At 40.4% G+C, this 27649-nt stretch overlaps 1 long non-coding RNA gene across 4 annotated transcripts in view; it reads right to left on the reverse strand.

Moving 5' to 3' along the window:
* The window catches only part of LOC106731379 (uncharacterized), a 319644-nt gene that overhangs the window by 267634 nt on the left and 24361 nt on the right, over positions 1-27649 (reverse strand). For 3 of the 4 annotated variants that reach the window (XR_012903012.1, XR_012903013.1, XR_012903011.1), the window contains exons 2-3: positions 10095-10234; positions 7920-8016 (exon numbers count right to left, since the gene is read on the reverse strand). This is a non-coding gene — a long non-coding RNA (uncharacterized LOC106731379). Of the gene's footprint in view, positions 1-7919; positions 8017-10094; positions 10235-11489; positions 11547-27649 lie in introns of all 4 variants that reach the window. The other variant, XR_012903014.1, reaches the window with a different exon arrangement.

Raw genomic sequence — 27649 nt, forward strand, 5'->3', positions numbered from 1 at the left:
AAATTGACTGAAAGCTACCAGACAAGGACTTGACGATAATATTTTCATCATAATGTATGAATCCTCTAACCAACTTCCCCACCTTCCCCACAGTGGGGGCATTTTTAAATGAATAAGTTGGGTCTCACAACACAGACAGTCTCAAAGCCAAAGCCATATTCATTTCGGATCTATGATGCATTGCAATGCAAAGTCTCACTGATCCCTTAAATCAAAAGAGGGTCCGAATATACTTCTCTATCAATTCCAATTACAAGTTGAACCTCTTCAGTCCAGCACCCTCAGGACCTAACTGATGCTGAACCAGAGAATTTGCAAATTCACAAGAGGTCGATATTGTCTAGCAGCGTTACCAACACATCCAGGCTGTGTCTACACTGCACCCCTTTTCCGGAAAAGGGATGCAGATTAGACACTTCGGAATTGCAAATCCGCGGAAAGTAGGAATAAGAAATCCTCCAGAAAAGGGCTTATTTTCCGGAGAATCACGTCTAGACTGGCGCTTTTCTCCGGCTTATCCCCAAGCCGGAAAAAAGTGGCAGCCATGTAAATGCAAATGCCGCGGGGGATATTTAAATCCCCCGCGGATTTGCAATTCTGACTTGTCACATTAGCATCCCTTTTCCGGAAAGGGATGCCAATGTAGACATAGCCCCACTGCTTACTGGGCTCTTAGAAGACATTTAGGGGTAAATTAGAGCTAAGTAACAGCACAGAACACTGAGAGTCAGGACTGGCGGCTGTAAACAAACTTTATGGGACCATGGGCAACTTGGCAACACCCATAATAAGTAGACATCCAGCTAACTAAAATCATGCTGGACCACGGATGTTGTTGGACCAGAGAGTGTGGAACTGGAGAGGTTCAATCTGTATTCTTTTTGAAAATGATAACAGGGAATTAATACTTTGTTGTGACCACAGAACCCCAGCACATTGGTGCTGTACAACCACAGAACAAAAAAGATGCACTTTGCCCCCTGGCTTACAAGCTCAGTTATGGGCTTTTCTACAGCTACATGCAGACTATGGGGAAGAAATTTATCTACTCTGCTATTATGATTAACTGTATTCCTTTAGCATATTGTGTATCTATCCAAGGTCAGAACTCAATTGTAACAGATACTGTACAAATACAGTCCCAGTTCCAAAATTTTTACAATCTAAATAGCTCAAGATTATCAACCTTGTTTTACTATTGGGAAATTTAGGCATTAAGAAAAGGGAATAAATGACTTGCCCACAGTCATAAAATAAACTGGTAGCAGAGACAGGAACAAAACCATCATCTTCAGAGACCCAATACCACATCTTAACTATAAAACTGTCTTCTCTTACACGGGAATTTTGTGATTACAACCTAAGCATTCAAATCATAATGAATGTAAGGATCTGGTGACCAAATTCGTTAGGCTCCTGTGAACACTCCAGATCATGAGCTGGAAAACAAATCTTGACTCTCATTTTATACCAGAAACTCATCGGTATTTGAATTTTATCATTTATTTTATAGTTATAAGGCCTGGGAAAATTTGGTCGGCTATTCCGTTTTATTTAGGTCAGATGTTAAACAAGTTTTAACAGGCAGGGAAATATGTATAACAAACTATTATTTAATGCCCAAGTGGAAACCATGCAAAAGGTTAATCTTTTGTTCTTTAAGAGTCAGCATGTGAAGAGTTCCCTGCAACATTTTTTGTGATCTCCTTTGTTCGCATGCAATTAAAAGTAATGAATAGCCTTTTATTTTTCTGAGTTTCAGTTGCAGAATGTGCATGCTATGATTAAAAGGAAAACAAGAGCACAGAAATAGCAAGATGCTATATAACACACAGCCCTTCATCACTTGCATTGATGCACAGTGTTACAAATTTTATCTAATCAACTGACGTTTTTAGTAGTGGAGAATTCAACAAGAATAACAATGTGGTGACAATTTAGGAGGTTTTTTCCTTCATAAAAACACTGTCTTCTGTTTGGTCTAGATTCAGGTCAAGACATTTCACTAATTTGCTAGTCATTAAAAAGATATTTTTATACCCAGCCTGTAATATTATACTCTTCAGTGATTATGATAGCTCCCAACAGAATTCCAGACTTGAAAATGAAGGCTGGGAAGCTGAGCTGCAATTATGATACTTTAAATAATTCCACAAAAGTAGAACCACTGTTAAATAATTTATAGTCTTTGATCTTGTCACAGATCTACTGAAATCTTCACATCACTCAAGCTAAATATTTTCAAACAGAAATGGGATAGGTTACTTTTCCCCCCTCTTCTGCCACTGCAGCTGCTCAGGAAATAAAGGTTCCAGGGGCCAAATTCTTATTCATGCTGGTGTAAGTTACTTCAGTGCCACTCTGATCAGAATTTTGCTCTGAATGTTTAACGCTTTCAGTAACTGGGCTTTGCTAATCACTTTTTCGAAAGAATGAAAAAGAAATCTGAATCACATGTTTCTAATACTTAACAAAATCTTGAAAATACTACTTTTTCACTATGATATTTCTTTGCCTGTTTATACTACAAACATTATGGCCGCATCTAGACTGGCATGATTTTGCGGAAATACTTTTAACGGAAAAGTTTTTCCGTTAAAAGTATTCCACAAAAGAGCGTCTAGATTGGCATGGATGCTTTTGCGCAAAAGCATCCGTGCCCAGTATAGACGCGCTTTTGCACAAGAAAACTCCGATGGCCATTTTAGCCATCGGGCTTTCTTGCGCAAAAAATTAAGGTGCCTGTCTACACTGGCCCTCTTGCGCAAGTATTCTTGCACAAGAGGGCTTACCCCTGAGCACAAGAAGCACTGATTTTGTACAATACAAAGTCAGTGCTCTTGCGTAAATTCAAGCAGCCAGTGTAGACAGTTGGCAAGATTTTGCGCAAAAGCAGGCACTTTGCGCAAAACCTTGCCAGTCTACGCACCCTATATGTACTACAAAGGAGACTAAGCATCAGACAAATGAAAATACAATTCATGCTAATCTTTGTAGTGGCACCTTTATTCATGATGTGGTAGTCAGAGTCTGACCCAGCATTACCCAGTTCTGAATGGGGAATATTCATTGTTAGAATCAAAGGCATTGGGCCAAAAATATCTGGTGTAACTCCACTGAAATCAACAGAGTTGCACAAGGGGGAGGTGTTGCCTTATTCAGACTGATTCAGAAGTACATATTCAGCATTTCATGCTGAGTGGATAAGAACCGGGTCTGGCATATAATAGACTTGGGCTCTATTCTCAGCTTTTCTTGGGGTAATGCTGCACAACGTCTTTGTTACTTTATTTGTGAAGTGATACTTCACAGTTATCTGAGGGAGTCAAGGCCTGAAATACACAGAAAGAAAGACAGCTAGCAGCAGAAGTGAGTCCAAATCTCCTGGCTCGCAGCTGAATGCACTTTCTCTTAGGTGAGGGTATATGGATCCGGAGTCACCTTGACAAAGCTGCATAGCAGACAAGCAGTGGTGGGCAACTTGTGTCCGGGAATAGTTGAACTATGGCCAATGGGAGCTGGGTGGAGTCATCCCTGCGGTCTGTCAACTTCAGCAACATGTGTCTCTCAACCTGCCAGCAGATTACCTTGATGGGCTACAAATTGCCCACCCCCAACAAACAGTCTAATTCAACTGAAAAGTGGTCTCTCAAGTGAAATCTGGTACACAGAGCTGGTTAAATTTTTCCAGATTGATTTTTGATGTTTTCATTGAAAATTTGATATCAGACAGAACCTATGGTGCTCCCCCTGGAAAAATATCCTTCTTTTCCTACAGGTTTTTTGCCCAAAGGGATTGACATCTTCTGATGATCAAAAAATGTTGTCAAAAAGTTCAAATAGACATTTTCTGAAAAACAATTTAAAAGAGTCGCATTGATTTTAAAATGGCAGTGGAATTTTTCAACTATTTTGCTACAAGCTGTACATCCCAGCCTTGTATTGGTATTGTGTAGGTGAATTTATTTATTACGATGAGGTTCAAAGGATATGTCTAAACAGCAGCTTCACAGTATAGACAGACAAGCATTAGTTCAGCTTCACCTGGCATGCTAAGAATAACAGTGTGGTCACGGCAGCCAGGCAGCAGCTCAAGCAGTCCAGGTGAGTACATACCCTGTGGGGATCAAGTGGGATTGTATCTGGATGGCTAGCCCAAGCCACTACCCATGCCACCTCTGCCAAACAGAGCTAGTACACCTGCCTACCCACACTGAGAAGTGCCCTTCCAGCTGTTTCACAGATATACCCACAGAGACTCAAGTGGCATGAGCTATAAAAGTTGATAGCCAAGCTTAGACAATATATTTTCAATTTTAACTCACAGTGCTACACCTTAAAATCTTGTCTTTCAAAAACACTTAAGTATCTGTTGAAATGCAGTCGCTGCTCATTCCATGGCACATTCCCTTCTAGGTTTGATGCCATGAATGAGTGATCTACCTTCTTAACCTCCTATAAGGCAGATACAACTTTACATTTCACCATAAAACATTTTCTTGCAACAGATCTGAATAGGGACTAACTAGCCAGCCCCAACCTTGCTCCCTTCCCTTTCAGCAATTACTTCCTTAGCTCCTCCCTCACATGCTCACCTCACTGTCTTCCAAATAGCTGTGCCTTTTTGCACGTCTTACTACCTGTGTACATATTGAGCCTCATGTTTCACCAGATAAGCACTTTGCCCCTTGTATTTATCTATTTACCTATGCAGAGAATACTGTCTGTGCTACTGGACAGCAAGCTCAGTGGGCCAGTAAGAATCACAGTGCCATTCCCCAATTTGACTCTGACCTGGAACTTGAATGCATTATTGTTGAATCGCTTGGATAGCTAAGTGCCTACTACTTTCTCAACTGAGACTATTAATGTTGATTTCTATACACAAAGGGCAGAAGAATAAGAGGTTATCTGCATTTCATACATGAAATACCAGCCACACAGAATCATTCTGATCTTCCACTTTGACATCCCCACAGTGTGGAATGGGATGTGTGTTTTGTGAACGTGTATGCATAAAATTTAATCAAGACAATAAAAATCCCTACTGTGTAGTTATTAATTCTTTTAAATTAAAGGTAAGCAGAATTGCTAGCAGATTTTTTACATACATTTCAATAGAGAGTGCATAATATATAGAGGATACAGAATACAGCAGAGTTTGATGGATAGAAGTATGAGCTACAATAAGTATTGGTCCTGTAAAAAAGGTTATATATAATTATCTAGTTTTTAATCACTTCCTTGGACATGCTTCATGTTTCCATGCTAACCTCAGATAGGTAGTAAGTCTTTCTATTTCTCTGAACTCTTTTATTTTTGTGAATCTCATTTCTAATTCACATATTTGTTTTTAAAACTATAGTGAAAAAACATTATTGGCTGAAGTTACAAGAAGGCTACGTCTACACTGGCCCCTTTTCCGGAAGGGGCATGTAAATTTCACGAGTCGTCGTAGGGAAATCCGCGGGGGATTTAAATATCCCCCGCGGCATTTAAATAAAAATGTCCGCCGCTTTTTTCCGGCTTTTAAAAAAGCCGGAAAAGAGCGTCTAGACTGGCCCCGATCCTCCGGAAAAAGCGCCCTTTTCCGGAGGCTCTTATTCCTAGGAGCGCTTTTTCCGGAGGATCGGGGCCAGTCTAGACGCTCTTTTCCGGCTTTTTTAAAAGCCGGAAAAAAGCGGCGGACATTTTTATTTAAATGCTGCGGGGGATATTTAAATCCCCCGCGGATTTCCCTACGACGACTCGTGAAATTTACATGCCCCTTCCGGAAAAGGGGCCAGTGTAGACGTAGCCGAACTGTATAGAGATGACAATCTGTTTAATTTCAGTAAGTCAGGAAAGAATCAACAGGGTTTCATACATGATTTAAAAAAAGGCGACCTACAAATGAAAATAAAATTGGGCTTGTGGTCTTTTTTGCTCCTTTATATATGAAGAACGTTTGAAAGTTTGGGAGAAAGTGATATTCTTCTACTTCTTGTTTTATATTAGGATTGAGATCTGGCATGTCTAGAAGAGACTTACCAAAATGGCAAGATCAAAATGGCCCAAAGAGTGAAAATTGCTCATTTGACAAAGAAAAGGAATTTGGATCAGACTCTAAACTTTAAATTCAGTTAATATCTCTTTAACTTCAATCACTAATCAACCTTCTGGATAGACAAATCTTTGTAAAACTGAGATTTTCTTAATAATTCAGAAGCAAAGAAACAAAACAAGAAGGAAAAGAGCCTACTGTTAAAAGCAAGCACACATTCAATTCTCACCACATCATTTGCAGGCTTCCTTTATAGTCAATGAGAATAACTCATGTATCCAATTTGAGGCTGACCTTTATTAGATTGTTTCCCACATATGTCTATACTTTTTATTAATCATTTGTATACTAGTACCACTTAGCAGTCCCATTTAGGGACAAATATGGGCAGATATTTAACAGCAGTCTCAAATACTATATTTGTTATAAATAAGAAACATACAAACAGACCTTAAATCAAGGGCTCTGCTATAATGGACCTGGCTCTGGAAAGTTGTAGATGTTCTTACATTTGAATGAGTGCTGTCCTCCTGCTGCCTGAAGGGAGTTTTGATCCAGGAGATTTGATACAGAACTAGCTATAATATAGCTAAGAGGTCTATCTATATAACAAGGCCTTTGGGGGATTAACACACAGTGACAATGCATATTTATTTGTTTTTTGTGCAAAGCTGAACTTTAAAGTTTTATTTTGTCTCACATATTATACAAGATAGCTAATCAATGTCTTTTGATAACTAGTATTCAAGAATGTAACTAGCTTTGTTCAGAGTATCATTACTTAAAATATAGTTCTTCCTAGGTGCATTTGTATTTACTAAAACGTATAGGATTTCATGCACCTTCTATCATACAAACACTTTCTCGTCACATTATATAGCAGTGATATCTGAATTATACCAATTCTGTGCCCCTTTTTTTTTGCAAAAGGTACTAAAATATACTCTAATATAATGATACAGAACATTGTATATTTGGTAGAAAATGAAATGATAAAAATAAAGGCCTATATTTTCAAAAAATGTGAGAAGTTGTATGTTCTGATTTACGTATGCAATCATAGTAATTAAAATCACAAATTAGGCAAGAAAATGCATGTCTGTTTCGCTGAAAAGTTAGGCAAAAATTGTAAACTAAATTTATCAATGGTGTCATCCCAGGTTTAGACATAATAAGTAAATCATAGAGCACTTAGCTAGGACTTAATCATAAAATTAGGGTTTCTAGGTGATACAGTAATACAGATAATAAAAAATATAATAAAATCATTCACTATGATAGAAATTTGATTGCTGTTATGTAACCTATTCCATCTGACTCCCAATGTATGATTATTCCCTATGGAATATTTTCTACTGCTTTACCCAATCCAACATTAAATCAACAATATAATAGCTTTCCCCTCCCCACTTCCTTTTAGAAGCGTTCAACAAGCTATATAGATCTCACAAACATAGTCCCTATGAAAACAATGACTGTCTTGTGGAACAACTGGGTTAGTGGCTTTTTGGGTCAACAAACATACAGTAATATTACACCAACTTTCTCCCACTCAAACTTCACTAGCACATTTTCAGTTGCACTCACTGGTCTCTTTGTCTATCATTCTCTCATCAGCTCATATTTCACACATCTTAATACCCTATACTAGCCCTTACGTGTTCCAAACAGTCCCATTGACACACTTCTATTAAAAAAAGATACCAGTTTAGAAACACCTAGAGGGCTTCAGACACTTTATTTCAGTAAAGTTTAATTTCTTCTTATTCCACACACAGAAACCTCTAAGTCATTAAGATAAATTCAAATAGGAGAGACTAGTAAGATCCTGGGTATATTCTATTTGCAATTAGACATTCATTCTTACCGAACTTACCACTGCTGAGTTGGGTCTTCCTCAAGGATTTGGTCTTGTGTGAAGACATTTCTTCTCAACCATGGGCTCCAGCGGATACACCTTCTCCTTTACAATGCTCGTATTAACAAAGAACATTATTTTTTTAAAGTTCATATCACTTTTGAAGTTTCTTCTGTTAAAAAGTGAATTGAGGTAGATTATTTGCAGGTATAAATCGCTGTAGCTCAACTGAAGTTCATGTCAGCTGATTACACCCAAGGATTGGTCCCAGAGCATTTAGATGTGTAGGGTGTTGGAGAAAAACCCACTGATAACATATCTGACCAGCACTCACTTCTCATTTGCTACTAGCTCTAGTTTAGTGGCCTAATATTTAAGACCATCAATGGACTATGACATGGCATCTTCTAAGCTAATCAGGGATGTAAAGCTATTTATGTCCAGGATAAAACTTTTGGGACCCAAGCACAAGATATTCTCAGTGGGGCATCAGATGTCAACTCCCATCCTAATGGATGATGTAATGTGTTTAAGACAAGAGGCAGAACAAATACAATCTTAAATGAGATATTGTATGTATATGGATGAATACAGTATTTAGACATGCCTTCCCTGGATTTAGCAGCTTACATATTTTAGATTTTTCTACATATAACGCAGTTGAACCCCAGAAACAATATTCTAAATATTATATTAATTACAAAAACATTATATGATGGGTACATTAAAATGCTCGTAATATAGAAAGTAACCTCAATCACTGGAAGATTGGGCCCTTGCTCATTTGAATCTGACAGTTCTCTGCTTTCCCCCTCATTTACCAATTCAGTCCAAACCAGATCAGTTCAACTACATTCTGGCAATCTGACATGGATGGAGAATGGGTGCCCACATCGCTTACAAGCCAGCAAATGCCCAATGTTCACCACTATTCCAGCTATTCCAGACATGTTCAGCCCATTTCTATTTGTAACATCTTCAGAGTCTCAGAGGTTTGTGACCAGCTGAGAATGCACTGTGTTCTTGTCATCCTGACTGCTGACTAGATTTATGTCTTTTAAAGCAACCCTTGCATCTATTGAAACAAAGAATGTAACGAGTGGGATTAGCTTGGATGTTGACTTTGGATACCATGTACCCTACTCTCCATTCAGTGTTTGGCTGGAAGTGAAGCAGCAATATCATATAACAAACCTACCACATAAATAAATGCTGTTTCCCATTCTTCATGCAGTTAAATCTTTGGTAGTTGACCTGCTTAGGCTAAAACATCTATTCAGATAATAAAACCCAGCCAGCATGTAATAAAATGCTTTAATCCACAGTCCACACATAAACCTTCACTCGAAAAAATGATGATTACAAACTGGAGTTTAAAACTTTTCCTTAGCTGGGGAACCAAAATCCCATTAGCACAGAGCCATATTTGAATTGTGAATTTTGTCTGGGAAAAGTATAAAACCCAGGGCATAATATCTACAGATGTAAAATATTGCTAAACACAGTCTAAGATATTAACTGCTAGTGTGAACTCCTGTGAAATGGTTTTTCTAAGGGGTGAGTTGTATAACTTGGTTTGTACAACCTTACCTACGTGAATAAATGCTACATTTGTAAATTAGATTTACGTACTGCTATATTGTTGCATTTTCAGGGAGTTTATGATGTGGGTTTTCTACATCATTTAACAAGTGTAGAAATACAAGGACATTTGTCTAACAATTTTATAGTCTCCTTAATAACTTGTTAACAATGTTACAGTATATTACACAATGAGATTTAACTAAAAAGAAAGGTGTTCTTATCTCATTGCTAATCAAAGAATTTATCCAAATCATTTTTATTAACATTAATTTAAATGACAAATCTCCCATGCATTGACCACCAAAGGGTTTCACAGGGACCAGTTAATTTAAAATGATCTAAAGTCCTTCATGTTATTCAGAGACATGGCCCTTACACACAGGTCCAAACAAGCTATTTAATAAAAGATTTTTTTTCGACAATAAATAATCTTAAACCTTGTGGCAAGCAAGGACTAGTATTCCAACAGCATAAAGGGATATAAAAGATGAAAGTAATATGCAGTATGTTAATTTGGAATGATCAAAGCTTTTCATTAGCAACCAGTGGATGGCAAATAATTGTATTAAGATGTATTATCCAGAAATAATATCAGAGCAATTCCCTTACCTGGGTGCAATTTTGTACTGATTGACTGTGAGTGAGCACCTCCAATGATGGATTTATACTGAACCTCTTCCATTTAGTACTTCAGGCTTTGGGAAAATTTTCTTGCATACCGTTAAAGGTTCCATGAAGCCCAGCTGCTCCTAGATCATATTCAGAGAGCAAAGGTATAGGATCATTATCCATTTGGAAACATATGTGACACGGTGAACTGGGTTTTTTTTAACCTCATATTATCAAATGACCATGCTTCTCTATGCTTACATTTAAAATGTACAAGCAAGTACCACATATACTTTACTTAACTCTCATATATTTATACACACATATTCATGCCTCTCCATCATTAGCTGAGATCACTGTTCTGCAGATAATGCCCATGGCCAGACATGAAACGATTTGCAGAATAATCCAAATACTGCTGTGCAAGTAGAAGTTTGATTAATACAGTCCATAACATAAGAGGTATGAATTAATAATGTCACTCTGATGATATTCTCGAGAATCCTGAGTTAAATTGCAAGCCAGCAATAGCTTTAATTATGTACAATTTACCACATTTACCTGGGACATTATTTGCCCAGGTCATTACAACTACAACTTCCACCAAGTCTAACACCTGACCCTCTCTCTCCCCCCACAAATAAAGAGGATGATTTAAGCATCTTCTCTCAAAAAAACCAGACAATTCATATAAACTAATCACCCATTTGCATACATTTGGACAATTTGCCTGACTATAAGGCATCTGCACGTTTATGTTCATTCCACTGACATCTGGAGTGCTATAAATGCAAACCTTGCCTTTTAAAAGAAATGTTGGTGATAACATTGATCAACTGAATCAGAGTCAAATCTGAACCCTCTTAAATATCTTAAGGCTGTGGGACATCCAAAATTAACCCAAAAGTTAACAGTTCTGAATAGAATACTGGTGGTGTTTTGGTAAGACATGAAAAGAAGTTATATTAGGGTCAGACAGACAGAAGTCCATGAGGAAAACATCAGCAATGAACGGCAGAAGGCATGTATAAATGGTTGTAGTTAAGAAAAGAGCTTCCTTGGCAAATTAAATATAGGAGTTTTTAATTATGAATTTTTAAAAATTATACTAGCAGCAAAGAGAATTCTCACAATGGTATCAGTCCGTCACTAGATGAAAACGATAAAATAATCAATAAGGATACGGATGAGGAAGAAATGTTCAATAAATATTTCTGTTCTTTATTTGAGGAAAAAAGATGATGTACTTTCATCATATGAGGATGATTGCACTCTTCCCAGTCCACTGGTATCACAGAATGTTTAACAGCAGTTACTAAAGATAAACATTTTAAAATCAGTAGGTCTGGATTAATTACATCCAAGAGTTTTTAAAGAGCTGACTGAGGTACTTACTGGACTATTAATGTTGCTTTTTCAGCATATCTTGGACACTGGGAAAGTTACAGAAGACTGCAAGAAAGCAAATGTTGTCACAATAATTAAAAAGGACAAATGGGATGGCCCAGGTATAGTCCTGCAGTCTAACTTTGACCCCAGGAGTGGCTGATAGGGACCCAATTAACAATTATATTACTCTATTTTAATTCTTTATCATATGCATTATAATATAATAATCCTAATATGATTAATGTCCATCAACATGGGTTTTGGGGAAATAGATGTTGTCAAACTAACTTGATGGAGACAAAGAAGATTAAGTAAGATCTTTTACTGGACCAACTTCTGTTGGTGGAAAACATAAGCTTTCATGCTACATAAAGCTCTTGATATCCTTTTTTAAATGATCTTACAAATTCAGTTGTTATAGATAATAGTAACAGACATCCGTAAGGCACTTGATGTGGTACCACATGACAATTTGATTAAAAAACTCAATGTAAAATGAAGATGGCACACACTAAAATACTAAAAGTTGTCTAATAGGCCTCAAAACATAACTGTATACTGAGAATCATCATCTGGCACGTGTATTTCTAATAAGGTCCCACAGGGGTCAACAGGGATCAGTTTTTGGCCCTATGCCATTTATCATTTTTTATCAATGACTAGAAGAAAACAAAATAATCACTGATAAAGTTCACAGGTAACAAAAAAAATCTGAGAAGCAGGTAATCATGAAGATACACTGATACAGATCAACCTGGGTAAATCTGGCAGAAGCAAACAACATACATTTGAATATATCTAAATGTAAATGTATATATTTAGGAAAAAAGAACGTAGGCCATACTTACACAGTGTGGGGCACTATCCTGGAAAATAGTGACAGGAAAAGATTGGGACATTGTGGAGGGTAGTCAACGGAACACGAGTTCCTAGTGTGATGCTGTGGCCAAAAGAACTAATGTGACCCGTGGCACAAAGAGGGTGTTATATTTCTGGAGCCAGCAGAGAAGGAGATAGACACAGAGGGAGCTGATGGAAATATAGCTGTCTGCTGCTGTGGCTTTATTACTCCGGGTGCAAAACTGAAAGTGAGACTTTGCAATGGGGGAAGGGAGAGTATAGAGTCCCCTGAACATTTAAAGGATAAGACATCACATGTCTCCACCATGCTTTAAAAAACTTTTTAAACCCATATACATTATTGTTTACATGACGAACAGAACACATTTTATAAACTAACTAAAAGCTGCAGGTGGGGTAATTCAGACTCTTAAATAGCAAGAAGTTATTCTGCCTGGAATAGCAACTCAGTAATCAAGCAATTTACAGGTTCAGGCACACAACTGGTTTACACACTCTCTTGGGATAATGTGACAATGGTGTTACAGCAGTGTCCAGAACAACAGGAACAGTTGGTGGTAGTGAATCAACTGGATTTGGTACCACAGTTTCTTCCACCAAGTCATCAAAACTAGGACTTGTAATGAAAGGAGGTTTGATTGAAGGAACAGAAGGTTCCTCCTGGCACATCCTCAGACTCTGGTATTAGTTGAGGCTGCAACTGGTCTGTATTTAATTTCACATAATATCATTGGATAGTTTTACCACAAACAACCTCTCCTCCCACCGTGGATTTTACAAGTTCACCAGGTATGCATTTCACTCCACAACTCTGATTGTGAGTCCACACTGTCTTCAACTTGAAAAAAAACGATGACAAGACTCATGTTGCCAATAAATCTGCAAGCCTTTTGATTTGGATGCATGTACGGCAATATCAGGACCCAGCAGGTCCCAAAAGATATGTAAATATTGCTTCACGAGTGGCAGATAACTCCTGGTAGCTGCAGATGAAGGATTCCTTTAGACAAGCAAGAAATTGTCCAATTTCTGCTGATACTCAGAATAAACACGTGAAGTGTTTCTACAAAACGTTCTACTAAACCACTTATAAAGGGATGGTAAGGAGCTGAGCACAGGCCAGCTGATGGGAGACAGGAGGCAAAAGGGGCAACTGCCCCGGGCTCCCAGCTGCCACTCTTACTAATGCAGCAGTAGTGGCACCCAGAGCCCTGGACCCTTTAAATCACCGCCAGAGTGCTCTGTAGTGTGCTCCAGGAAGCAGTGAGGGCTGGGGGTGCACTGCAGTCCAAGTAGCACCGAGGGCTGGCTGCTCCCAGCCTCACCCCTTTTGCTTAAGAGCACCACTTCTCAGAGCATGGAGCCAGCCTTCCCCCACCTTGCCCAGGGGTCCAATGAGGCTATTGGCTCTGAGTATAATAAGTGCTGAATTCTGTTTGGAGCTAGGAACTGCTGAAATTCTTCAGAGCAGAATTGAGATCTATTGTAATTCACTAACTAGAACAATAAACCAAACAGGCTACACAAAGTACAAAGATGACCAATGGTCTTGGGAGCTGTAGTGCAGAAATCACTGAAAACTTCTGGTCATTTTGAATAGGCTTGTAACAGGTCATGTAAAGGTTCCAATATTGTCACCAGATTAAGCAGAAATTTAACATCACCATTAAGCAGACTAACATGGCTACGTCTCTCTTAGAATGAATGTAACTGTGACATATAGGCTGGTCATGGTGCTTGAAAAACTGCCTTCTCTTGCTCTGGCAATTTTTTAAAGCCTGTCACATCAATTACATGTCCAAGATATTCAACTGAAGAAGTGAAAAACTCATATTTATATCATGATATATTTTCAGCCCATAGCCTTCCAAACAATGCAAGACATCATTGACATTTTGAAGATGGTCTTGATCCTTTCCCTTTAAACATGCTTTTTCCTTTTGTTTTGTAGTTTGAGAAGATAGATTAAGAGTCTCATCAAAACCAGTATGATCCTTTCTGATGTATAAACATGTTCTCTCTCTTCATTCTTGTAGCCCAGGAGACCAGACAAGTATGGAACTGCTCTATTTTGTTATGTCTCTTGCTTATCCTCATTGGCTCTGTATAACATATCTTCAGGGTCAAATTACTTGTAATCTCTATGGGTATGTCTACACTACCCTCCTAGTTCGAACTAGGAGGGTAATGTAGGCATACCTCACTTGCAAATGAAGCCCGGGATTTGAATTTCCCGGGCTTCATTTGCATAAACTGGGCGCCACCATTTTTAAATCCCTGCTCGTTCGAACCCCGTGCCGCGCGGCTACACGCGGCACAGACTAGGTAGTTCGGACTAGGAAGCCTAGTCCGAACTATCTAGTCCGTGCCGCGTGTAGCCGCGCGGCACGGGGTTCGAACGAGCAGGGATTTAAAAATGGTGGCGCCCAGTTTATGCAAATGAAACCCGGGAAATTGAAATCCCGGGCTTCATTTGCAAGTGCGGTATGCCTACATTACCCCGCTAGTTCGAACTAGCGGGGTAGTGTAGACATACCCTATTACCTGTTAGGTTGTAGCATAGGAATGTGTTGATTTAATTAGAAATTCTGTAAATAGTAATTGGGGTGGGTATAATTGTATTCATTATTTGCTTATTAATATTTATTTTATGGGAGTTAACATTACTAAATAAGGATTTAGGAAAAATAGACAGACTATTTTAACATACTAAAATAGATAAAAGGGTATAATCATCACCAGGTTGTTGCCACTCGGACATTGTGTTGTGTAAACATCCATGGGCAATAAAGCAGTTCCTTTTACCCCATCCGCTCCTGGGTCGCCTGTTTCTTCTCTAACAGAGGTCATCCAAATAGTCCTGAACTCTGTTCAGTCCCTTCAGTATCTCACTGAGGATTTCTAGAATAGGGCAAGTGTCAAACCTATTTTAACAAAACAAGCCTTTTTGCATGTTGCTGGTGAGATATTTGTGAGATGCAAGATCAATCTCCATTTGTAGACATGCATTGAGCAAATCCAATTTACTAAACCACTGTGCACTGCTAACAGTAGCAAACAATTCTTCACTGCGAGACAGCAGATACTGGTCTGCAATAAAACTGGGATTCTGTGTGACTGATATCTGCACACATTCAGACTGACCCATCCTTCTTGATCACTGATTCAATGGATGTAGCCCATTCACTGTGTGAAACAGGTGACAAGACTCTTATTATCACCGAACAATCCAAATCAGCTTCCCCAGGGGCTTCAGAGCATAAGGCAATATGAACTTGCAATATTTTGGCTGGATATCAGACTTAACAATGAGTTTCCCAGACACTTTGCTCATCTGTACAAGCTCTTTTTTTTAATACTTTGGAGTCTTTGTCCATTGTTTCTTTGAGATTTAGAGGTGCTTTTGTGATTGCCTTGATCTCAGTCCAATTCACCGTGAGTTTTTCAAACCAAGATCTGCCAGTGATCAGGCATATCTGAACTTTCAAGTGGAGTATCCCCTTAGAGGTGAACTTTCTCCAGTATACATTTTCTGATAGGGTGCGTGATAGCAGTGTCACTAGAGTTCTTGTCATTATTTTAATATTAGGAATTCCCAACTTCCATCCTTCCTTAGATTCAGTTTACATGGATGTCATCCGAGACATGCAGTTACTCTGTGTTGCTGGTTGCTGAGTTGTGCGATTGATAGGCCACAACAATGCGTCCTTTCTGCAAATAATCTGATGTTCCCAGCAATCTTCGCTCAGAGTCTGCAGTTTGTGCACAACGGCCCCACAGAAGTTCCTTACATTCCCATGAAATACTGCCAGCTCGATTCCACGAGTGAACTTCTGAGTTCACAACAAATTCCAGTGAATCTCTCTCTGCAGTCTCCATTGCAATTGTTACTTCAACAGCTTTCCTGAATGTAAATGCTGATACAGCCAATAACTTCTTCCAGATCTCATCAATGCATAATCCAGAAATTATGATCTACATGGTCATGCTGTGCATCGCTTAACGTTTCTCTGAACTGGCAATGCTCTGACAACATCCTTACATAACAAATTGCACCCCTCGACTTTCCACTTCCCTGATGTCGCTGATGGAACCAGCAGACTATTACCATGGATGAGGGTAAGAGAAAAATTGCAGTAATTGTGGCATACGCAGTAGTTGCAGGCAAAGCTGGAGACAACAGGTCATGCAGTCATCCATATGCCTTCAGCCCCATCTCTGCCAGCAAAGTTGAAACTCATTGTCCATCTGGAATAGAGTTGCAAGCTACCATTTGCTTAAAATTTTCGAGATACATCACCCATCATTTGCCATTTTTACCAAACTTTCCAACAGTAGCCTACAAGGTGCCATTTGTCTCTGCTCCTGTTCAGCCTCACACCTCCTGGATGCCTTTCCACAGGGAAAATCTTTTTTGTGGCTGCTCTCTGTGCTTGATCACTTTCTGCTGGCTGCGTGCTTACACACTCCTTTGGCTATAGTTCAGCTCCCTCTGTTGCCTACACACCTGCCTGCTTGCACAAGGTCAGTCAAGATGGCTGCTTGATTCCACTTCATGCCTCCATTTGAAAAGTGCTGGCAGAATTCTTACCCTTAAATCCATCTTCATTTGCCTATTTCCTTCTCTCGAGCTGTCTGACTCATGTTGTCCCAGCAGCAAAAGGGAGCAACAGCCTGCCTGCTACCACCTGTGTCTCTAAGTGAACTTAATCCTTTATTTTTATTGTGTTATTTGCTTATTCCTTTTTCTTCTTCAGTGGGAGCACGGTATATTTGTGGGACTTACATTCCTCATCACCAAAAGTTCTATTTCTGGCTCCAGCAGAGAAGGAAATAGATACAGAGGGAGCTGATGGAAAGTGGTCTGCCGTGGTGGCTTTGTTGTTCTGGCTGCAAAACTGAAAGCAACATGAAAGTGAGGCTTTGTGCTGGGAAGTGGGGAAGAATATGCAGAACATTGAAAGGAACATTGAAAGGAATTAAAACCTCACACAGGGGTATCTTGAATAGGAGTAGAGAGTTTACTATCCTGCTGTGTTTGGCACAGTGCAACCATGGATGGAATAGGGTGTCCAGTTCTGGTGTCCGTAATTAAAGAAGGGGGCTGAAAAACAGGCATGGGTGCATAGAAGACCCATGAGAATGATTAAAGGGCTAGATTAAAGGGATAGATTCTAGAAGTTTCATCTGCTTATCTTAACAAAGAGAAAGTTAACGATGACTTGATTACAATGTAAGTAATTATTTGGGGAGTATCTGATAATGGGCTCTTCAATTTAGCAGAGAAAAATATAACGTGATCTAGTGGCTAAAAGTGGAAGCATGACAAATTCAGATTGGAAATAATCAGTAATTTTTTTAACAGTGAGAGTAATTAATCATTGGAATAATTTACCAAGGATTGTGAAGGATTCTCCATCACTGAACGCTTTTATATCAAGATTCAATGTTCTTCTAAAGGATCTGCTCTAGGAATGATTTGGGGGAAGTTTTAAGACCTCATACAGGAGATCAGACTAGAATCCTAGATTATCACAGTGTCTCTTCCAGCCTTGGAACCTGTTAATCTAATGAAGGCCAATGGGCCAGGGGAAATGAAGCGTCTTGATCTGATACAGTTTACAAATGCTGAATGACTTCTGCTGGAAAGGCACTGAATGGCTGGACCCAAATGTGGTGTACAGGAACCTGATTGTAAACCCCATCAAAACACATGAAATGTAACCCAAATTTCCAATTGTAATTGAAAAACGTTTAGGTTCATGAAATTTGGCTACCCCTAAAAGTTTTAAAAGTCTGGTAGGGACACAAGTTCTTGATTCTTATCCTGCTAATTTTTTCTGAGATTCCCAAGGAAAGTTTGTATAATATTAGACAGTTTGTTCTTTCATTCTTCAGTTAGCATGAAATATATTTTTCTCTCCTCAGGGATACAGAGAAAATAGGGGGGGAAAAGAAAAATAGAACTATTTTGTGAATGATCATCACTTACTAATTCAAGAAGCAAAAGAATCCACCTAAGAGTTCTTTTCAGGATATATGTTTATTTTGTGCTTTTATAGTAATTGTGTTAATCCAATAGTCATGCTAGATGGCAAAGTGTTACCAAGAGTGTTGGAAGAATGTACACTGGGCTATGTGTTTGCACGGGAAGAAAGCTGAAAGCGCAGTTTAAAGAAAGATGTGGGCTTTGGATGATGAAGAATATTTATCCAGGATATATTTCCTGCATGGTGACATATGGGGCATCCATTGAAACCTAACGATGTGTTAAGCTCAAGGAATGGTTTAGCCCTACCTCTCCATCCACAGCCTGGAAGGGACAGCTGCTATAAGAGGGTATATCTACACTACCACCCTAGTTTGAACTAGGGTGGTTAATGTAGTCATTCAAAGTTGCAAATGAAGCCCGGGATTTAAATATCCCGGGCTTCATTTGCATCTTGCCGGGCGCCGCCATTTTTAAATCCCCGGTAGTTCGGACTCCGTGCCCGCGGCTACACGCAGCACAGAGTAGGTAGTTCGAATTAGGCTTTCTAATTCGAACTACCAGTACACCTCGTTAGAAAGCCTAATTCGAACTACCTACTCTGTGCTGCGTGTAGCCGCGGGCACGGAGTCCGAACTACCGGGGATTTAAAAATGGCGGCGCCCGGCAAGATGCAAATGAAGCCCGGGATATTTAAATCCCGGGCTTCATTTGCAACTTCGAATGACTACATTAACCACCCTAGTTCGAACTTGGGTGGTAGTGTAGACATACCCAGAGAGAGAGAGAGAGAGAGAGTGAGAGTGAGTGTGTGTGTGTATGAAAGAGAGAGAGAGACTTGTATTCTATTCAACTGACATTTTTACATGGAAAATATGATGCCGGTACACTAAAAAAAAAAAGCCCCCCCCCCCCCCCCCGCCCCCGAGATTCAAATGGAAAGAGCAAAATAGTAATTGGAAAATATGACTTAGATCAGTGGTCACCAACCAGTAGATCGGGATCTACTGGTAGATCTTGGAGCCTCTGACAGGTGATCTTGACTGATTTGGCTAAGAGGCTATCAAGTGCTGGCACTTCAGCTTCCCCTCCCCCACTGCCTCGCAACTCCTTACCTTTGCCTTGGAGCTGCCCCACCCCCACCCCTAGGAGCCTCCTGCTTTCTGTGCAGGGCAGGGAAGGGAGAGGAGGGGCGCTGATGTCCAGGTGCCCCCTTTCCCACCCTGTATTCTATCTCCACAGAGCAGAGAGGGGGCATGATGGGACTTGGGATAGAGAGTGCTGGCTGCTTTGGGGAGTGGTGCAGGGCCAGGACAGGGATCCTGCTCTAGCCTCACAGAACCACCATCCAACAGCCACCTGACGTAAGCAGTGCCCAGTCAGAGCCCACATCCTGAAACCCTACACCAGTCATGAACCCCCTCTTACATCCCAGGCTCCTGGCCCAGCCCCAAGCACCCCTGCATCCAAACACCATCCCAGAGCCTGCATTTAGAAACCCCTCCAACATCCCAACTGTCGGCCCCAAGGCCAGGTCAGAGCCCCTCTCACATTCCAAATCCCTTAATCCAAGACCAGAGCCAGCACCCCAACTCATTGCCCCTACCTGGTGAAAGGAGGAAGGATGGGGGAGGGAGAGAGAATGGAGTGAGCAGGGGTGGGGTCTTGGAGAAGGGGTATAAAGGAGGCGGGGCAAAGGTATTTGGGTTTGAGGTAGATCTTGTATTGTGCTTAAATTAAAAAAAGTGATCTCATGCTTAAAAAGGTTGGAGACTACTGACCACTGTAAAGAACAAATCATATCAAACCAATCTGACAGCTTTCTTTGATAGGATAATGAGTCTTGTGGATAAGGGAGAAGTGGTGGATGTGGTATACCTAGACTTTAATAAGGTGTTTGATACGGTCTCGCATGATATTCTTATCAATAAACTAGGCAAATACAAATTAGATGGGGTTACTATAAGGTGGGTGCATAACTGGCTAGATAACTGTACTCAGAGAGTAGTTATTAATGGTTGACAATACTACTGGAAAGGTATAACAAGTGGGGTTCCGCAGGGGTCTCTTTTGGGACCGGCTCTGTTCAATATCTTCATCAACGATTTAGATATTGGTATCGAAAGTACACTTATTAAGTTTGCAGATGATACCACGCTGGGAGGGGTTGCAACTGCTCTGGAGGATAGGGTCATAATTCAAAATGACCTGGACAATTGGAGAAATGGTCTGAGGTAAACAGGATGAAGTTTAATAAAGACAAATGCAAAGTGCTCCACTTAGAAAGGAACTAATCAGTTTCACTCATACAGAATGGGAAGCGACTGTCTAGGAAGGAGTACAGAAGAAAGGAATCTAGGAGTTATAGCGGACCACAAGCTGAATATGAGTCAGCAGTGTGATGCCGTTGCAAAAAAAGGAAACATGATTCTGGGATGCATTAACAGGTGTGTTGTGAGCAAGACACGAGAAGTCATTCTTCTGCTCTACTCTGCACTGGTTAGGCCTCAGTTGGAGTATTGTGTCCAGTTCTTGGCACCGCATTTCAAGAAAGATGTGGAGAAATTGGAGAAGGTCCAGAAAAGAGCAACAAGAATGATTAACGGTCTAGAGAACATGACCTATGCAGGAAGGCTGAAGGAACTGGGTTTGTTTAGTTTAGAAAAGAGAAGATTGAGGGGGGACATGATAGCAGTTTTCAGGTATCTAAAAGGGTGTCATAAGGAAGAGGGAGAAAAATTGTTCATTTTGGCCTCTGAGGATAGAATAAGAAGCAATGGGCTTAAACTGCAGCAAGGGAGGTTTAGGTTGGACATTAGGAAAAAGTTCCTAACTGTCAGGGTAGTCAGTCAAACACTGGAATAAATTGCCCAGGGAGGTTGTGGAATCTCCATCTGTGGAGATATTTAAGAGTAGGTTAGATAAATATCTATCAGGGATGGTCTAGACAGTATTTGGTCCTGCCATGAGGGGACTGGACTCGATGACCTCTCGAGGTCCCTTCCAGTCCTAATATTCTATGATTCTATGACTTAAGATTGTGAATCCCTTAGATTGGTGCTCAATTCTTTCAGTTAAGTGTCCAATTGTTATGAGGGAACCCTTTCAGTTGAGTGGCTGAGCACAAGTGTGACTATGGGGCTCACCATATGGCCCTCTGACCTGTTTAAACATGCCCATCCATTTTTTCTTAATAGAGAGCTCTGTTACTCACTGATGTCAGAAGCACACAGGTTCCCATACATCAACGGGGAGCAACCCGTGGCCCATCAGGATAATATGCCATGAGACATTTTGCTGATATCAATCTCTGCCCCCTGATTCTCTGTTCCTAGCTAAGAAGAGCTGTGGGGGATGGTGCCTGCAGGCAAAGGGACCACCAGGATGTGGGACCAGGGTTTTAGCCTTTTTTTCCTGTCTTGTTTTCTTCTTACAGATGAGCTCCCAAAATGGTCACACTATTAATGGATACACACAATGAAAACAGAGAGGGGTTTTAAAAGGTCTTGTTCATTACTATATCCTGCCCTACTTTAGGTTCTAAGATGTGATGATGTGCAAATGGGGCTATCATGCCCTGACCACTGGGTATCTTGAATTACTTCTTAAAATTCTCATTTGTCAACCTGAGCTTTTTTTCATCTACACCACTACGTTTAATACACATGATAAACTTAATGAGCTAATGAGCATTTCAAAGGTATTTCAGGACACCTGACTGGCCCTTTGCTGATCTCACCTGACCACAAGCTCACCACCGTATTTGAGTCTTCTTCAGCTGATCTTCATTTTCCACCAGAACCTGGTCCTCTCACTTCTCCTTAACCTATAGCTAGGGTCCAACCAAATTCACAATCATGGACAATGTGTTATGGACCATGCACTCTGGTCTCCCCCATGTGAAATGTGAGGACTTTTGTGTGCTTTTACCCTATACTTTTCAGATTTCATGGGGGAGACCAGCATTTCTCAAAATAGGGGTCCTGACCCAAAATGGAGTTGCAGGGAGGCCACAAAGTTCTCTTGCGGGGATTGCAGTATTGCCACCTTCATTTCTGTTCTGCCTTCACAACTAGATGGCTGGAGGGGTTGGGTGCCCAGCTCAGAAGGCCACCTTCCCCCCACCCCCACTGGTGGCAAAGAAGTAAGTTTATCAGTACTGCAAACTCCCCTCTTCCCCCCCCCAAAAAAACCCATTGTGATCCTCCACAACTCCTTTTTGGGTCCCGATCCTTACAATTACACCACCATGGAATTTCAGATTTAAACAGCTGAAATCATGGAAAGTATGATTTTTAAAATCCTCGGACCATGAAATTGAGCAAAACGTACTGTGATTTTGATATGGTCCAGCCTATAGCTTTGAGTTAACCACATCTCTCTCCCTGTCACCACTGCAGATTCAAAATAGTTCACAAGCCGCTCCTTTCCGCTCCCATTACATGCTCCCTCCCCCAGCCCAACCCTTGGCCCTCTCTTACACGGCTCTCACTTTGAAAATTCACATGGCTCTGAAGAGCTGAATCCCAGAGTGCATGATGTGCCTGTAATCCACTGCACAGAGAGGTATTTGTATACAAGAGAGAAACTGGCACAAATTTACCACCAATGCAGCTTCCCTGGTGGTAACAATGGTGGAAGTTGCAGTGTAGACAGGACTTATAGCTGAGACCTTCAAAGCAACCTACATGACCCAAACACATAGTTCCCATCGATTTCAAGGGGATTTGGGCATCCAAATCCCATAGACAGATTTGGAAATCTCAGTCCTGAGGTTTTTAAAAATCACTTTACCTAACCCTGCTCTAAGCATCTCTCAATCTATAATACTGTGGATTCTGGGGCGCTAGTCAATCTGTGGTGCAATTAAGGAACACACCTTAGAATACAAGGAAACTTAATATGAGAGGCGACTTGACACTCAAAGATGTATGAAGTTTCTTTCTGTGGAACTTCAAAGGTAACGGGGAAGGGATCAGAGGAACCCAAAGTGAAAAAAAAAAACCAGAGGAAAAAGCAAACTTCTAGAAACATGTATGAACTGGAACTCAAATCACTATTTTTATCTCACAACAAACATAATTGCTGAAAAATCCTTTACCTTCTTCCAGAGGTGCTTGTGCATTATCTTCAAGACAGGATATATAAAAAAATGGGGCATAAACTCTAGCTGATCAGTTTCAATTACTTTAACAATGATCTGAGAAGTAAAACATTTCTCCCATCACTACAATTCTTCACAAGCAGTGAAATAAACACCAACATGCCTTTCTCCAACAGCTGGAAAATTATCCTATGACTGAAATTACATCATTCTTTTTCTATGGAAAATTCTTGCTCCAAGAGGCTGGAAAGAAATTGGGTATTGTCCTGGAGACAATTCTAGGCAGAAGTGGGAAAACCAAATAATGAAAGGAGGGTGCCTTAAAAATATTTTTTCTTAAGGAAAGAATCTGTAGGCTCTTCAAAAAAAATAAATCCAGAAATTATGACAACAGAAAAACCACTGTGTGCCAGCACTTCCCAAGCTTCCACTGATCTAAGAACATCTCAAATTGAAGGTATTTAATATATAATATCTTAAATAAATATCTTAAACTCTCAGCGGGTAGCCGTGTTAGTCTATATTTGCAAAAATGAGAAGTCCCATGGCATCTTAAAGGCTAAGAGATTTATTTGGGCACAAGATTTTGTGGGCAAAAAACACTTTGGCATGCATCTGATGAAGTGATTTTTACCCATTATAGCTTATGCCCAAATAAATCTGGGTATGTCTACACTACAAAGTTAGTTCGAACTAACGTCCGTTAGTTCGAACTAACTTTCATAGGCGCTACACTAGCGCTCCGTTAGTTAGTTAGACCTCATACGAGTGTCCCTTCTGCGCAGAGCAGGGGCGAGCCACTCGCAGAGCTCCAGGAAGGTGTCCCTCCTCATCCTGATGTTCTGGGTCCACTGTCGGTCTTCCCAGCGCTCCAGGACGATGCGGTCCCACCAGTCGCTGCTGGTGTCCAGACGCCAGATGCAGCAGGGCACGCCGGTGCCGGGGCGCCGCCGCGGCTCCTCCACGGCCCCCAGGGCGGCCAGGCGGAGAGGCAGGGGGCTGACGTGCACCAGGAGGTGCCAGGCAGCCTCCAGCCATTGCTGGCAGGCTTGCAGCAGCAAGTCCAAAAAGTGCACCAGAAGATGCAGGGCGAGCTCTGGCTCCATGTTGCCACCTGCGGCGGCGTCCCCAAAGGGAAGCACCGACACAGACGGGCACAGAGATCAACGCTTTGCTGTCCCTCGGCGAGGTTGGCAAGCAGGCAGGAAAAGCTGAGAAATGGCTGTCTGGGGGGGGGGGTCCCTTTAAGCACAAGCCTCAGATAGCCTCAGACAGCAGCCACCCAATGCAACTACTGACCTGATGCCCTGCCGGAACTGGTTTCAGCTGCCCTTAAATGCGCCCCTGCATCCAATCAGTGTGGATGCGCTAGTTCGAATTAGCAAAACGCTAATTCGAACTAGTTTTTAGTTCTAGATGCGCTAATTTGAATTAGCTTAGTTCGAATTAACTAATTCGAACTAAGTTAGTTCAAATTAGCGCTGTAGTGTAGACATACCCTTAGTCTTTAAGGTGTCACAGGACTCCTTGTTTTTAAAGTTTCCCAGTTTTTTTATTTCATTTTTCCCCCTCTGCTGTTATTACATTACTGAGAAAACACACACAAAAAACCACACAAATAATATAGTCAGAAAAGTGTGTTTTGTGTTAACTATAACTCAAACAGACTCAAAGACATGCAACACTAAAATTGTATAAAGTTCTCTACAGGATGTGCTGCTAGCCTTACTGTATATGGAATTCACTGAAGAAAGAGGTTTTGTCCTAAGTTACAAGTCCAAGACACAATATATGATTTCTGATTTGAAGTACCAGAAGTTGTTACCATCCAGATGCGGCGTTTTAGCTTGAGTCTATTTCTCATCAAAGCTTTAAATAATATTATATTCATAGCCACAAAATAATATTATATTCATAGTTCCTGCCTGACCATAACAGGCGGGAGGCTGCTTCAGCCCCCACTGGTTAACCATTACCGGTAAGCCTCGCCTGGTAAGGGTGAGGCTCATGAGTTAACCATTAACATCCCTAGTGTAAACCACCATGACCAAACCATACATGGCACAAAATACTAGCAGTATGAGGTAATGTTTCAGAATGTAGCTACAGGATGTAATTGTGCTGAATGCAGAGAAAATAGAAGTAGGAGAAGCCACTTCTAAAAATGGTTTTAAGCTTAGTTTCAACGAATGATGTGGACACAGCCTGAAGTTAAATGCTGTGTAACTACTGGTACATAAGACAGAAAGAAAGGATTCACTGAAGCCCTAATAAGAAATATAAAGTCCCTTGTATATTCTGAATCCAATGGGAAGTCTTTTCAACGCCCCTCAAATTAGAACAAACATCACCTACAACTATGGATTCTATGAGCACATTTTCTTTTTCTTTTGTTACGAAATGGAATAGTTAAGGAAGCAACCAAAAGAAAGCCTAAGTAAATAGTCAAAGTGCAAGTAGAAACCTGGCTCCTGGGTATAACCTAAACACGCACCTTGTGGAATTTTTCCACCTTTTTTAATGCAGTGGAATGGAGTTCACATATTTTAACCTGACGTTCCCCATTTCATTGTTAACATTGCTTGCTATCTTTTTAGTAAGTGCCTCCACCCAGTTATTAACTTTTGCTCTCCTTAATGGCTCAATGGAGAGAGAAATTGCTATTGGGCCCACAAGCAAGGACTTAAATTTGAAACTCCCATACAGTTTTTCTTAAAAAAAAAAAAATCACACATAAATGTGCATATCACTTTAATATATCAAGCCATATACACACACATAATTTTGTGTGATTTATTTCCCTAATTAGATCCCAGTGGCAACATTCGTTCAGCTAACAATGTGGATCATAATCACCTTTTCTTCACAGAAATGATTTCCTTAACTTTGCATGCATAACTTAATAGCTTTTATTTTAAAAACTCATGTTAGCAGCTTTCCTCTTATAACCAGTAGGGGTGCTATGATAAGAAACTAATTTGCTGTAAAAATTGCTCATTTGTCAAATAGGCATTAAAATAATTGTTCCCCTTTTGACTGTTACCCTGCTGTTTCCAGTCATTTTCAAAAACTAAATTATTTACTCATTTGAAAGTTCAGCTGTGAATATTTTAATTGATATTCCCTCACAGGACTCATATTGTTAATGACAATAATTAACCCGAAATGGCTGCTAAATAATTATGCTGAAAAGAAATGAAGTATTTGTGCAGAAAGTAAAATCAGCATTTGAGAAACCATCAAAATGTACAACTTTCATATTTTATGGCAAAGCACAGTAATAGTTCATAATCAAATTAAGGATGAAAAGGAAAATGTATATTATCTGCTTTGATGCAGAATACTTTATGTTTCTAATATAGTGAGGTATTCTAGTTAACAATAAGTACTCAGTCACTTTAATAAGTCCTGAAGATTGCTATTTTAGTTAGCAATGTAAAGTATTCTCTCACGGTTAGTAGAGTTAGCAACTAGCCATTAATAATAAATAATACCATCTACCATTTATCTGTTGCCTTTCATCTAGGAGACTGACACTCCAAGTTGTTTTGGAGTTTATAAACTTGACACTAACTTTATTCTGGCTAGTTGCATTGATTTCAGTGAGAACAGTTACAGAAACTACATGGGCATGATGAAACTTGTGGAGTTCTGCACTGAGTCTGCGGCTTTTCTTTCGACGGCGGTAAACCTCATTTCACGAGGAAGAACGCCTTCTTTCGAAAGTGCTTCTTTCGAAAGAAGGCGTTCTTGAATGTAAATAGGGCTTCTTCGAAAGAGAGCATCCAGACTCACTGGGTGCTTTCTTTCGAAAAAGCGGCTTGCTCTTTCGAAAGTTCCGCGAGCAGTCTAGACGCTCTCTTTCGAAAGAGGCTTGCAGTTTAGACATAGCCCAAGAGACCAGGGGAAACCAGAGAACAACTATATGTGGAGACATCTCTGGGTGGAACCTTCCTTCCCAGCCACGGGTGTTCAGCATGGCTGAAAATTAGGCGACTTATTTAAGTGCCAAAATAAGGCATCCATGAGGGAAAATTTTGGCATGTCTTTACAGCTTCCCTTTCTCCCCTGGCGGTGGGCTAGAAGAAGTGCCACACAGCCAGGTGGGAAGATGCTACCTGCAAAGTGGGTGCATGCATGCATAGTGTGCCACCCATCCTCTACATAATTCTATGTCGTGGATGCTGGTACTTTTGGAAGTGCTGCTACAGG

The sequence above is a fragment of the Pelodiscus sinensis genome, chromosome 3 (genome assembly GCF_049634645.1).
Source record: "Pelodiscus sinensis isolate JC-2024 chromosome 3, ASM4963464v1, whole genome shotgun sequence".
NCBI lineage: Eukaryota > Metazoa > Chordata > Testudines > Trionychidae > Pelodiscus > Pelodiscus sinensis.